This window comes from Hyperoodon ampullatus (genome assembly GCF_949752795.1).
Source record: "Hyperoodon ampullatus genome assembly, chromosome: 3".
NCBI classification, from domain to species: domain Eukaryota; kingdom Metazoa; phylum Chordata; class Mammalia; order Artiodactyla; family Ziphiidae; genus Hyperoodon; species Hyperoodon ampullatus.
Window position 1 is genome coordinate 83209050 of NC_136916.1, and position 13070 is coordinate 83222119.

At 36.4% G+C, this 13070-nt stretch overlaps 1 protein-coding gene across 1 annotated transcript in view; it reads left to right on the forward strand.

The window, feature by feature from the left end:
* LOC307049542 (ankyrin repeat domain-containing protein 26-like) overlaps nt 1–13070 on the forward strand; it is a gene marked incomplete at its 5' end in the record, with an annotated part of 115218 nt that overhangs the window by 35928 nt on the left and 66220 nt on the right.

Sequence of the window (13070 nt, forward strand, 5' to 3'; positions counted from 1 at the left end):
GAAACGCTCACAGCCTTCATATTCCTAATTCTTTTTTCTTTTGTTTTTGCAAGTTTAATTGAAGGATTTGACATGAATAAGGCACATGTTATTGTTGGTATCCATGTTTTGAAAAAAAGATATTTACAAGCATAAGAAAAAGATATTTTTAAAATGTAAGCTTTAACTCAGATGTTTCTATGTACGTTTCAATACCCGAAAGTTCTCAGTTTGGAATCTCTGTACTTTTTAGGGATTCTCAGAGGTTAATTATTAGATTCTAAGATTTTTCCAGTTTTATAAAATGCTTATTTGAATTCTGACCTTAACCTAGAGTAAAGCTTCACTTGCTAACGTGTCAATTGTATTTCAAATTTAATTATTTCATTTTAGTGGTGTTACATGGATGAGCTTAAGTCAACCAGATGTTTTGATTAGCAGACTCTGTGTGTGTGTGTGTGTGTGTGTGTGGTCTTTGATTATTAAAAGTGGGGGAAAGTAATCATACCTTAATGACGATTTGATAGACACAATCTTTTAAAACAGCAATTCTGAAAGTTTTGGGCTTTAAGATCCTTTTATTTATTTGTTTGTTATTTTTTATGATGCAGATATAGGATCCTTTTATACTTTTAAAAATTATTGAGAATTCCAAGGAACTTTTGTTTAAGTAGGTTGTATCTACTGATGTTTACTGTATTGGAAAATAAAACTGAAAAATTTAAAATACAAGCACACACAATCATACATTCTATTAGCCATTAGAAGTATGATGTTATCACATATCTTGTCTCTGGAAAACTGCTCTGTACACTTAAAACAGAATGAGAATGGAAATAACGTTTACTGTTATTGTGAAAATAGTTTTGACCTCTTGGACCCCTTGAACGGTTGAGTCTTGGGACTCCAGGGATGCTCAGGTGACACTTGAGAACCACTGTTTTTAAACCATTTACAGAGCTCATGGATGTGAAATGATAAAGGGATGCTTGTGATGAAACAGGCTTTAAACTTTCACTTTTACATTTCTTGCTTTGTTCTTTGATTTGTCTTTTTTTTAATGTATACAGCAGGTTCTTATTAGTCATCAATTTTATACACATCAGTGTATACATGTCATTCCCAATCTCCCAATTCATCCCACCACCATCCCCAACCCCCTGTGGTTTTCCCCCCTTGGTGTCCATACGTTTGTTTTCTACAACTGTGCCTCAATTTCTGCCCTGCAAAGCAGTTCATCTGTACCATTTTTCTAGGTTCCACATATATGCGTCAATATACGATATTTGTTTTTCTCTTTCTGACTTACTTCACTCTGTATGACAGTCTCTGGATCCATCCACGTCTCAACAAATGACCCAATTTCATTCCTTTTTTATGGCTGAGTAATATTCCATTGTATATATGTACCCCATCTTCTTTATCCATTCGTCTGTCGATGGGCATTTAGGTTGCTTCCATGACCTGCCTACGGTAAATAGTGCTGCAGTGAACATTGGGGTGCATGTGCCTTTTTGAATTATGGTTTTCTCTGGGTATATGCCCAGTAGTGGGATTGCTGGATCATATGGTAATTCTATTTTTAGTTTTTTAAGGAACCTCCATACTGTTCTCCATAGTGGCTGTATCAGTTACATTCCCACCAACAGTGCAAGAGGGTTCTCTTTTCTCCATACCCTCTCCAGCCTTTGTTGTTTGTACATTTTCTGATGAAGCCCATTCTAACTGGTGTGAGGTGATACCTCATTCTAGTTTTGATTTGTATTTCTCTAATAATTAGTGATGTTGAACAGCTTTTCATGTGCTTCTTGGCCATCTGTATGTCTTCTTTGGAGAACTGTCTGTCTAGGTCTTCTGCCCATTTTTGGATTGGGTTGTTTGTTTTTTTAATATTGAGCTGCATGAGCTGTTTATATGTTTTGGAGATTAATCCTTTGTCCGTTGATTTGTCTGCAAATATTTTCTCCCATTCTGAGGGTTGTCTTTTTATCTTGTTTATGGTTTCCTTTCCTGTGCAAAAGCTTTGAAGTTTCACTAGGTCCCATTTGTTTATTTTTGTTTTTATTTCCATTACTCTAGGAGGTGGATCAAAAAAGATCTTGCTGTGATTAATGTCAAAGAGGGTTCTTCCTATGTTTTCCTCTAAGAGATTTATAGTGTCCAGTCTTACATTTAGGTCTCTAACCCATTTTGAGTTTATTTTTGTGTATGGTGTTAGGGAGTGTTCTAATATCATTCTTTCCATGTATCTGTCCAGTTTTCCCAGCACCACTTATTGAAGAGACTGTCTTTTCTCCATTGTATATCCTTGCCTCCTTTGTCATAGATTAGTTGACCATAGGTGTGTGGGTTTACCTCTGGGCTTTCTATCTTGTTCCATTGATCTATGTTTCTGTTTTTCTGCCAGTACCATATTGTCTTTTTTTTTTTTTTTTTTTTTTTTACCATATTGTCTTGATTACTGTAGCTTTGTAATATAGCCTGACGTCAGGGAGTCTGACTCCTCCAGCTGCGTTTTTTTCCCTCAAGACTGCTTTGGGTATTCGGGGTCGTTTTTGTCTCCATACAAATTTTACGATTTTTTGTTCTAGTTCCGTAAAAAATGCCATTGGTAATTTGATAGGGATTGCATTGAATCTGTAGATTGCTTTGGGTAGTATAGTCATTTTCACAATATTGATTCTTTCAATCCAAGAACATGGTGTATCTCTCCATCTGTTGGTATCATCTTTAATTTCTTTCATCAGTGTCTTATACTTTTCTGCATACAGATCTTTTGTCTCCCTAGGTAGGTTTATTCCTAGGTATTTTATTCTTTTTGTTGTAATGGTAAATGAGAGTGTTTCCTTAATTTCTCTTTCATATTTTTCATCATTAGTGTATAGGAATGCAAGAGATTTCTGTGCATTAATTTTGTATCCTGCAACTTTACCAAATTCTTTGATTAGCTCTAGTAGTTTTCTGGTGGCATCTTTAGGATTCTCTGTGTATGGTATCATGTCATCTGCAAACAGTGACAGTTTTACTTCTTCTTTTGCAATTTATATTCCTTTTATTTCTTTTTCTTCTCTGATTGCTGAGGCTAGGACTTCCAAAACTATGTTGAATAATAGTGGTGAGAGTGGACATCCTTGTCTTGTTCCTGATCTTAGAGGAAATGCTTTCAGTTTTTCACCATTGAGAATGATGTTTGCTCTTGGTTTGTAATATATGACCTTTATTATGTTGAGGTACGTTCCCTCTATGCCCACTTTCTGGAGAGTTTTTATCATAAATTGGTGTTGAAAGCTTTTTCTGCATCTATTGAGATGATCATATGGTTTTTATTCTTCAATTTGTTAATATGGTGTATCACATTAATGGATTTGTGTATATTGAAGAATCCTTGCATCCCTGGGATAAATCCTTGTTGATCATGGTGTATGATCCTTTTAATGCATTGTTGGATTCTGTTTGCTAGTATTTTGTTGAGGATTTTTGCATCTATATTCATCAGGGATATTGGTCTGTAATTTTCTTTTTTTGTCGTATCTTTGTCTGGTTTTGGTATCAGGGTGATGGTGGCCTCGTAAAATGAGTTTGGGAGTGCTCCTTCCTCTGCAATTTTTTGGAAGAGTTTGAGAAGGATTGGTGTTAGCTCTCCTCTAAATGGTTGATAAAATTTACCTGTGAAGCCATCTGCTCCTGGACTTTTTGTTTGTTGGAAGATTTTTAATCACAGCTTCCATTTCATTACTTGTGATTGGTCTGTTCATATTTTCTGTTTCTCCTGGTTCAGTCTTGGAAGGTTATACCTTTCTAAGAATTTGTCCATTTCTTCCAGGTTGTCCATTTTATTGGCATAGAGTTGCTTGTAGTAGTCTCTTAAGATGCTTTGTCTTTCTGCGGTGTCTGTTGTAACTTCTCCTTTTTCATTTCTAATTTTATTGATTTGAGTCCTCTCCCTCTTTTTCTTGATGAGTCTGGCTAATGGTTTATCAATTTTGTTTATCTTCTCAAAGAACCAGCTTTTAGTTTTATTGATCTTTGCTATTGTTTTCTTTGTGTCTATTTCATTTATTTCTGCTCTGATCTTTGTTTTCTTTCCTTCTGCTAACTTTGGGTTTTGTTTGTTCTTCTTTCTCTTGTTCCTTTAGGTATAAAGTTAGATTATTTATTTGAGGTTTTTCTTGTTTCTTGAGGTCGGCTTGTATAGCTATAAACTTCCCTCTTAAGACTGCTTTTGCTGCATCCCATAGGTTTTGGATTGTTGTGTTTTCATTGTCATTTGTCTCTAGGTATTTTTTGATTTCCTCTTTGATTTCTTCAGTGATCTCTTGGTTATCTAGTAATTTACTGTTTAGCCTCCATGTGTTTGTGTATTTTATGTTTTTCCACTGTAATTCATTTCTAATCTCATAGTGTTGTGGTCAGAAAAGATGCTTGATATGATTTCAATTTTCTTAAATTTACTGAGGCTTGGTTTGTGACCCAAGATGTGATTTATCCTGGAGAATGTTCTGTGCGCACTTGAGAAGAAAGTGTAATCTGCTGTTTTTGGATGGAATGTCCTGTAAATATCAATTAAATCTATCTGGCCTATTGTGTCATTTAAAGCTTCTGTTTCCTTATTTATTTACATTTTGGATGATCTGTCCATTGGTGCAAGTGAGGTGTTAAATTCCCCCACTATTATTGTGTTACTGTTGACTTCCTCTTTTACAGCTGTTAGCTGTTGCCTTATATATTGAGGTGGTCCTATGTTGGGTGCATATATATTTATAATTGTTATATATTCTTCTTGGATTGATCCCTTGATCATTATATAGTGTCCTTCCTTGTCTTTTGCAACATTCTTTATTTTAAAGTCTATTTTATGTGATATGAGTATTGTTACTCCAGCTTTCTTTTGATTTCCATTTGCATGGAATATCTTTTTCCATCCCCTCACTTTCAGTCTGTATGTGTCCGTAGGTCTGAAGTGGGGCTCTTGTAGACAGCATATATATGGGTCTTGTGTTTGTATCCATTCAGCTAGCCTGTGTCTTTTGGTTGGAGCATTTAATCCATTCACGTTTAAGGTAATTATCAATATGTATGTTCCTATGACCATTTTCTTAATTCTTTTGTGTTTGTTTTTTTTTTCACACTTTAAAAACTTTATTTATATAAAAAAACTCATTTGTTTTTAAAAGCATTAACAAGAGAGAAAGAAAAACAGAAAAGGTATGGAGCAGAAGACATGCCCCTTAGTAGTGTTCGGTGGGAAGGTGGGATTTTTGGTTCTCTGAATTTGAACGTTTAGTGTTTTTATAAATGAAAAGGAAGAAACAAACAGCTTTAACTTTAAGTCCCCAAAAGCCCATGGCTGTTCTATTACCCACACCCCACTGACAAAAAGAGCACCAGGAAAAGAGCAGCAGAAGACAAGAGAAATGAAGTGTGGAGCCACATCTGGATGGGGGCGATTTCCCTTGTGCAGTATGCTCTTAGGGTCACAGAGAGGAAAAGGCTCCTTTTTGCCAGAAAAGGATTGGGACGAAATGTGACGGGGAAAAGTGGTAAATAAGGAATTTTAATGCAGAGGGGAAGGGGGGTGGTGGGTTGTGCACTTTTGTCCTACCCCAAAGCCTCAATATATAAAGGAAGGGGGAGGGAGGAGGATAAAGATTTACAGTTGCATTAAACAGAGCTTTTTGATTAAGGGGAGGAGTAAAAGGCAAATAAGGGAAAGGGTTAAAAAAAAATCAACCGCATAGCAGCTGATTCCTCTAGCCCAACCTGCTAATATACACTAAACTAAAAGGAGGAGGTACAGGGGTGGTGGGGGGTCGGGGAGGGGGATATGGACACGACTTCCCTATAACCCCTTCAGAGACGACAATCATTCTGGGCAGCTAAGGAGTAAGAGCCACACCACTCACTCCTCCCCCCAATCTCATCTGGAGGTTCATCAGAACAGGATTTTTGCAAAATCCCAACATATACAGTTGAGGAAAACCTTCTGTGGCTAAAATTAGAGGCTATTCCAATTCCCAGTGGAGAGACTGAGGTTCTCTAGGTCACCTCTCCTCTTCTTTCTGCTATTTAGGGCCAAGAAGTAGGTAAGAAAGCAACAAACTTACTACATTTTGACAGAATTAAACTTGTATTATTTTGAAGGAGCCTGTGATTAAGAGTGATAAATGCGTACTGTCATCCCTAGAGCAACTGCTAAGACATAACTCACAATAGGAGGAACAGGGAATTTCCTGTTAGTCCAGTGGTTAGAACTCCGTGCTCTCACTGCCAAGGGCCCGGGTTCAATTCCTGTTGGGGAACTAAGATCCCACAAGCCCTGCTGTGCAGCCAAAAAAGAAGAAGAGGAACACAGGGATCTCTTTAGATACGAGAAAAACAGAAAACAAATAGCAAATGGCAGATGTAAAAGCAACTACATAAATATTAAATATGAATGAACTAAACACCCTACTCAAACAACAGAGATTTTCACACTGGATTAAAAAAAAAAACAAGATTGGGCTTCCCTGGTGGTGCAGTGGTTGAGAGCCCGCCTGCCGATGCAGGGGACATGGGTTCGTGCCCCGGTCCGGGAAGATCCCACATGCCGCAGCCAGCTGGGCCCGTGAGCCATGGTCACTGAGCCTGCACGTCCGGAGCCTGTGCTCCGCAATGGGAGAGGCCACAACAGCGAGAGGCCCGCGTACCGCCAAAAACAAAAACAAACAAAAAAAAGATCCATATGATAAAGGACTTGTCTTTAGAATATATGATCTCTTACAACACAGAAGACAACAACCCAAAGAGGGGAGGGAGAATTTCAACAGACATTTCTCCAAAGACGATATACAAATGACCAAAAGCCTAGCAGAGGATGTTCAAAATCACTAGTCCTAGGGAAATGTAAATTAAATCCACAATGAGATTCTACTTCATACCCACTAGATTGGCTTTGTCAAAAAGACAAGACTAATAGAAACACTGTACAAGATATGGAGAAACGGGACCCTTCATACACTGGTAGTTGGAACATTAAATTATATAGTTACTTTCAAAACAGTTCATCAGGTTCTTAAAAAGTTAAACAGAAACTCACCACATCACACAGCAATTTCTAGAAGTCTACCAAGACAAATGAAAACGTGTCCATGCAAAGACATGTATACTCATATATATATAAACACAGAGAGAAGGGGAGGGAAGGAGGGAGGGAGGGAAGAGAGGAGGAAGGCAGAAAGGAAGCAGGGGCAATAAAAAACGGGCAAATGAAAATAACTGGTATATCTGAATCAAGGGTATATGAGAATTCCTTGTATTATTCTGGTATTGTTTCTCTAAGTTTGAAAGGACATCAAAATTTTAAATTACCCAAATAAAGGGCAAGAATATCATGTAGCAAGCTCCCTCTACCAACCTCAACAAAGACCATATACAGCTTAAAAGTTACTAGAAAACTGTAGGTAATTTTAATAAAATCACTTCAAGAATATAGTATGGTTGTAAAACCACTACAATGTGCTCTAAAATAATTTTTCTACTGAGTTAAATAAAGTCATCCGTAAATTCTGTAACAACACATTCATATGCACAAAATCTGACTGAAAAATAAACACAACTTTCCATTTCTAACACAGCATAATTCAAAAGTTCACTCTGAATGGGACTGGGTTTTTGGTTTTATTTTGGTTTTAACGCAAAGCATAATTACACAGTTATTCATAATTTGAGGTGTGTTACTTGTTTATTTAACAAAATACTGCTGCTCTGAAATAAACTTCATTTTCAGAGTGATAGTAATGTTAAAAAAAAAAAGACCATGAAAATGCAAGCTGCATTTTAAAAAGCTTATAATAATCATTTAAATTCCGATTGTATCTGTAGGTTCACAATTCTCTACTCTTAGATTTTTAAAAAAACGCTTTATATATGGTCAATCTAGATCATAATTAAGTGCATCTTAATGAAGTTTCCACTGATGTATGTAGAAATATGATTTACCAATAGCCAAATAGCATCATTTCTTTATCAAAGATAAGTGGTACTATCTAGAAATAAAGACAATCCTTCAAGAATTTTATTTTCCTAAGTAAAAATACTTCCCAAGAGCTAAAGGCACAATTTCTATTCACATCTAGCACTGTAACCAACCATAAAATCATTACTTATTTTCAACTTAATAACTAATCGACATTTCTCAAACAAGCTGTTTTCAATCCTGATAGTTCTTTATTTTCTTTAATAAATTGCTGTTTGCAGTAGGTGTCCATCGTGAGAATAATCAAAATTAGATAAATGTGACAAAAGACTGACAAAGTGTTTCACACCCTTGAGTGATACCAAGAATGGGAGAAAAGTGTTGCAAAATACGACTACTGCAGTGCTACTTATGGTCTTGCAATAAAACCAACAATGCATCAAGAGCTATCATCTCACATCCAATTTCTTCCCCTCAAGAACAATCTGAATCTCTTTGACATCCAAAGTCTCATAGGTCAGTAATGCTTCCGCTAGATTCTTGTGCTCTTTTGCATGAGTCTTCAAGATATGTTTTGCTCGCTCATACGAATCCTGAAATACAAAGCAGATATGTAAAAGGCAGAAACCTTAGGAGAAGCACAAACCCTAAATGAGATAAAAAGCCTTTATGCACCCTAAAAAAACTATAAAATCTATTGACTTCTAGTTATGAAAGATAAATGCATTTAAAAGCTTGGTTCCCTAAAGATAACTCTTTCATACTTTCAAATGTTACATTTTTAACATCAAAGTCTATCATAGAGATAACTGAGGACTACTTAAACAAAAAGCTACTTAAGAAATAAAAGTATACACTGTACTCATCTGCTTTCTAAATAAGGTCTGTGAACACAGAAATCTATTTCTCTTTTCAGTATACGTGCTAAAAGGAAAGGGAGTTTGCTCCTTTTGCCTCTTGAGATTTCACCAATTTGCTCAATCTAGAATGGCCAGAAAAGATATAATTTCCATTCTTTTACTTGGTAACACAGTCACCTCTCAATACTGTAATACAGTATCATTAGAGGTGATCCCTGACTTCCATACATTTGATTTTTTTGCAACCCACCTTGAACTTTTCATTTAAATCCTTCAACTCTCTTTCCAAAGGTGAGTCTGAATTAAGGTTATCAGCTTATGAATAATGGCAGTAATAACAGTTCATTTTTGGCAGTGTCATATTTGCCTGTACAATGTTTCTGCCAATATTTTACTAGCGAATTATATTTTTGTCCTTATAAAATTGGGTGGAAAATGTAAAAATGAATTTACCAACACCAAGAAGCACAGGTCATATAAACACAATACAATTACTAGACATTTTGAACATAACCATGTCCAAGTAAAATAATCAAATTAAAGAAAATACATAAAATATTAGAAATATATCAGCTAAAGAAGGACCGAATATTTAAATCACAATGTAAATTGTTCTGGGCTTCCCTAGTGGCACAGTGGTTAAGAATCCGCCTGCCAATGCAGGGGACACGGGTTCAATCCCTGGTCCTGGAAGATCCCACAAGCCGCGAAGCAAATAAGCCCGTGCGCCACCACCACTGAAGCCCCGCACTACAGCCACTGAAGCCCGTGCCCTAGAGCCCATGCTCAGCAACAAGAGAAGCCACCGCAACGAAGAGCAGCCCCTGCTCGCTGCAACCAGAGAAAGCCCACATGCAGCAACAAAGACCCAATGCAGCCAAAAATAAAATAAATAAATTTATTTAAAAAATATATATATATATACATATATGTATATATATATATATATATGTCTATATATATATATATAAATTGTTCTTAGCCTATGGCCAGAATAAAATAAAGATCCAGTCTATGATCAGGGGTTCCAGTCTATGTCAAAGATCCAGTCTATGACATAGTTAATCACGGCAGCAACGGTGCACCTATTAACTTTATAAAACAGAGGAACTTTAGTTTTTTTGCAAGCACCCAAATATTTAGGCACATTTTGACTAAATAGATAAATAAACATTTTAAAAAAGATCATTGCCCTCAGAAGGATTCTGGTTTCCTGTTCAATAGCAGATTGAGTTTCTGGACTCAGTTTCCCTGTATCACTGTAGGTCATAACTCCAAGCTAAAATCAATGAAAAGAAAGAAATCCAACAGAAAAACCTCCAACACTAATGTATGTAACAGAGGAAGTACTATCCTATACATAAGAAAATAAATATCATGGGGGCAAGGAAAAAATACAATATAAAAATGCCCTTGAGGGCAAAAAAACTTCATTATTCTCCTGAAAGTATAATACTAAAAAGTGTGAGCAAGAGGGAAAATTTCAAATCCTAAGTATCGTTGTGAGTACCTTCTTAGAAAACCTTAGCAGCTATTCTAGTCCAGAAATCCACAATTCACAGAGTACTGGAATTGCTTTATGGAGCCCCAGTGATAATGTAGGAACGTGAAGTATGTGGAAAGGGCAAAGTAAGCAAGCTCAACAAGTAGGTCTTCGATGTCATATGAATAAAAAAAGCTAAAGAATTTATATTATCATTTGGTTAATTCATGAAGTAATAACTCGTACTGTTTGAGCAGCTGGAATGGAAAGAGTATGTTACATTTCTCAGAAATTGACATTTAGTTTAGAGTCAGCTTTGTTAAATCCATTTGGAATGAGACAGGGGAAAATCTATCAATTTATAATGAGAATCCTCTCTCACAAAGAGACACTTGGCACATCAACATTTGATACATGAGGAAGGATTAAAATTAGCCATTACCTTTTCACTCATTCCAAATTTGGTGACCATCTGCTTTGCTATTTGGGTTGCATTATCAAAATCACTGGAAGCACCTGAAAATTTGAAATATACATAAAACTCAAGTTAAAAAAAATCTTTAAACCAACAAACACAATTTGAACCAAAGCTATTCTTTACAGCCAACCTGTTGTAATATGATCAGCTCCAAATATAAGTTCCTCTGCCACTCTTCCTCCCATACTGACGTCCATCTGAGCAAGAAGCTGAGCTCTAGTTTTGTTCCGTCGATCATTTTCAGGCAACAGGTACACCCAGACAATTGAAAAACAAAGAGAAAATTCAGACACAGTTTTGAAACACTTACATTAATAACCTGAATTATCATTTGTCTCTCATGACCTTACTTAATACCATGATGCTGAAAGCTCAGCGGCATTTAATAGAGATGGTCATGGTGATTGATGACCAAACCAGCTATGTTTAAAATGAGGAAAGCAAAAGTGCAGTTTATAAATAATAAGTAGTTAATGCTGCAATACAACTGTTTGTCCCTCGTTGCACAAACATGTTTAAAACGTCTATAGGGACATCCCTGGTGGTGCAGTGGTTAAGAATCTGCCTGCCAATGCAGGGGACACGGTTCGAGCCCTGGTCTGGGAAGATCCCACATGCCGCGGAGCAACTCAGCCTGTGCGCCACAACTACTGGGCCTGTGCTCTAGAGCCTGCAAGCCACGACCACTGAGCCCATGTACCACAACTACTGAAGCCCACACGCCTAGAGCCTGTGCTCTGCAACAAGAGAAGCCACCGCAATGAGAAGCCCACGCACCGCAATGAAGAGCAGCCCCCTCTCGCTTCAACTAGAGAAAGCCCGCGTGCAGCAAAGAAGACCCAACGCAGCCAAAAATAAAATTTAAAACATAAATAAATAAAAATAAACGTCTATAATTAGAAAGATATGAAAAGGAAACTTGTACTCAATGAGAAAAAACTTAGAAAAACTATTGAACCAGTCACTATGATACATAATTTCTTTCGAGGGGAAAAGAGCAACTACATATTTAAGAATTATATTTTGCTGTCATTCCTGAATTACATTTCATAATGTAAATATATTATCTGAAATATTAAGGATATCCTTTATTAGCAGGTAAATTTCACAAGTATGTTTGATTTCAAGACAGTTGAGGAAGCTAAAGAAGAAAGTATCAACACACCTAGAAAGTAGCTGAATTTTCTTTTGAAATGTTTTCATCAGCAATTTCCTACATAAGCTCCTGGGGAGCACTATTTGAAAGAAAAGAAAAACTAAAGATACATGTCCAAGTGTTGGCCCTCGTGTCATGATTGTAGCTTTGATGATAGGCATAGCATCTTTAGTGTAATATGCAATAATAGCGTGACCAGATTCATGATACGCTGTGATTGTTTTGTTTTTGTTATCAATTTCCACACTTCTACGCTCAGGCCCTAAGAATAAAAATTTGCTTAAGTAAAATACTCCATTAAGAAGGTATATTTAAATGAATGAAGCTCCTTTGTCTCAAAGTCATTCTTAGAGTCATATGATTTAATATCATTAATAAATATTTTAAAAGTTTGAAAGTTTAAAAAATGAGTATATTCCACTCTACAACACATGTAAACCATAATTTGTCAACTGAAAACCAAACTGTAAAAACTATCATCTTAATCCTTATATCAAAAGGAAAAGCTTTATTCTATTTCTAGAAAATAAACTTCTAATTTAGCAGGAATATCATAACTAACCTGTTTTGAAGGCAATTCAAGATTTAAAATAAAAATTAAATTCTGAAAAACAGTAAAATTAACTATTCTTTTATCAGCAATATCAGACAAGAGGAAAGACATGGGCACTCATGCCCCCCAAAGAGTGTAATATAAGCTATGATATATTTGTTCTGTAACAGGCCAAACTGTGTTGCTCTGTTAGAGTATATATTTGCATGTTTCTATACCTTTCTTTTTTATAAACTTTCTCTCAAAATTAAGAGTTTTTTCTCGGAGTTCCCTGGTGGCGCAGTGGTTAAGAATCCGCCTGCCAATGCAGGGGACACGGGTTCGAGCTCTGGTCCAAGAAGACTCCACATGCCGCGGAGCAACTAAGCCCATGCGCCACAGCTACTGAGCCTGAGTTCTAGAGCCCATAAGCCACAACTACTGAAGCCCACGCACCTAGAGCCCATGTTCCACAAGAAGAGAAGCCACCATAATGAGAAGCCCATGCACCGCAATGAAGAGTAGCCCCTTCTCGCCACACCTAGAGAAAGCCCGCATGCAGCAACGAAGACCCAATGCAGCCAATAAATAAATAAATAAATAAATAATTTAAAAAAAGAGTGAATTA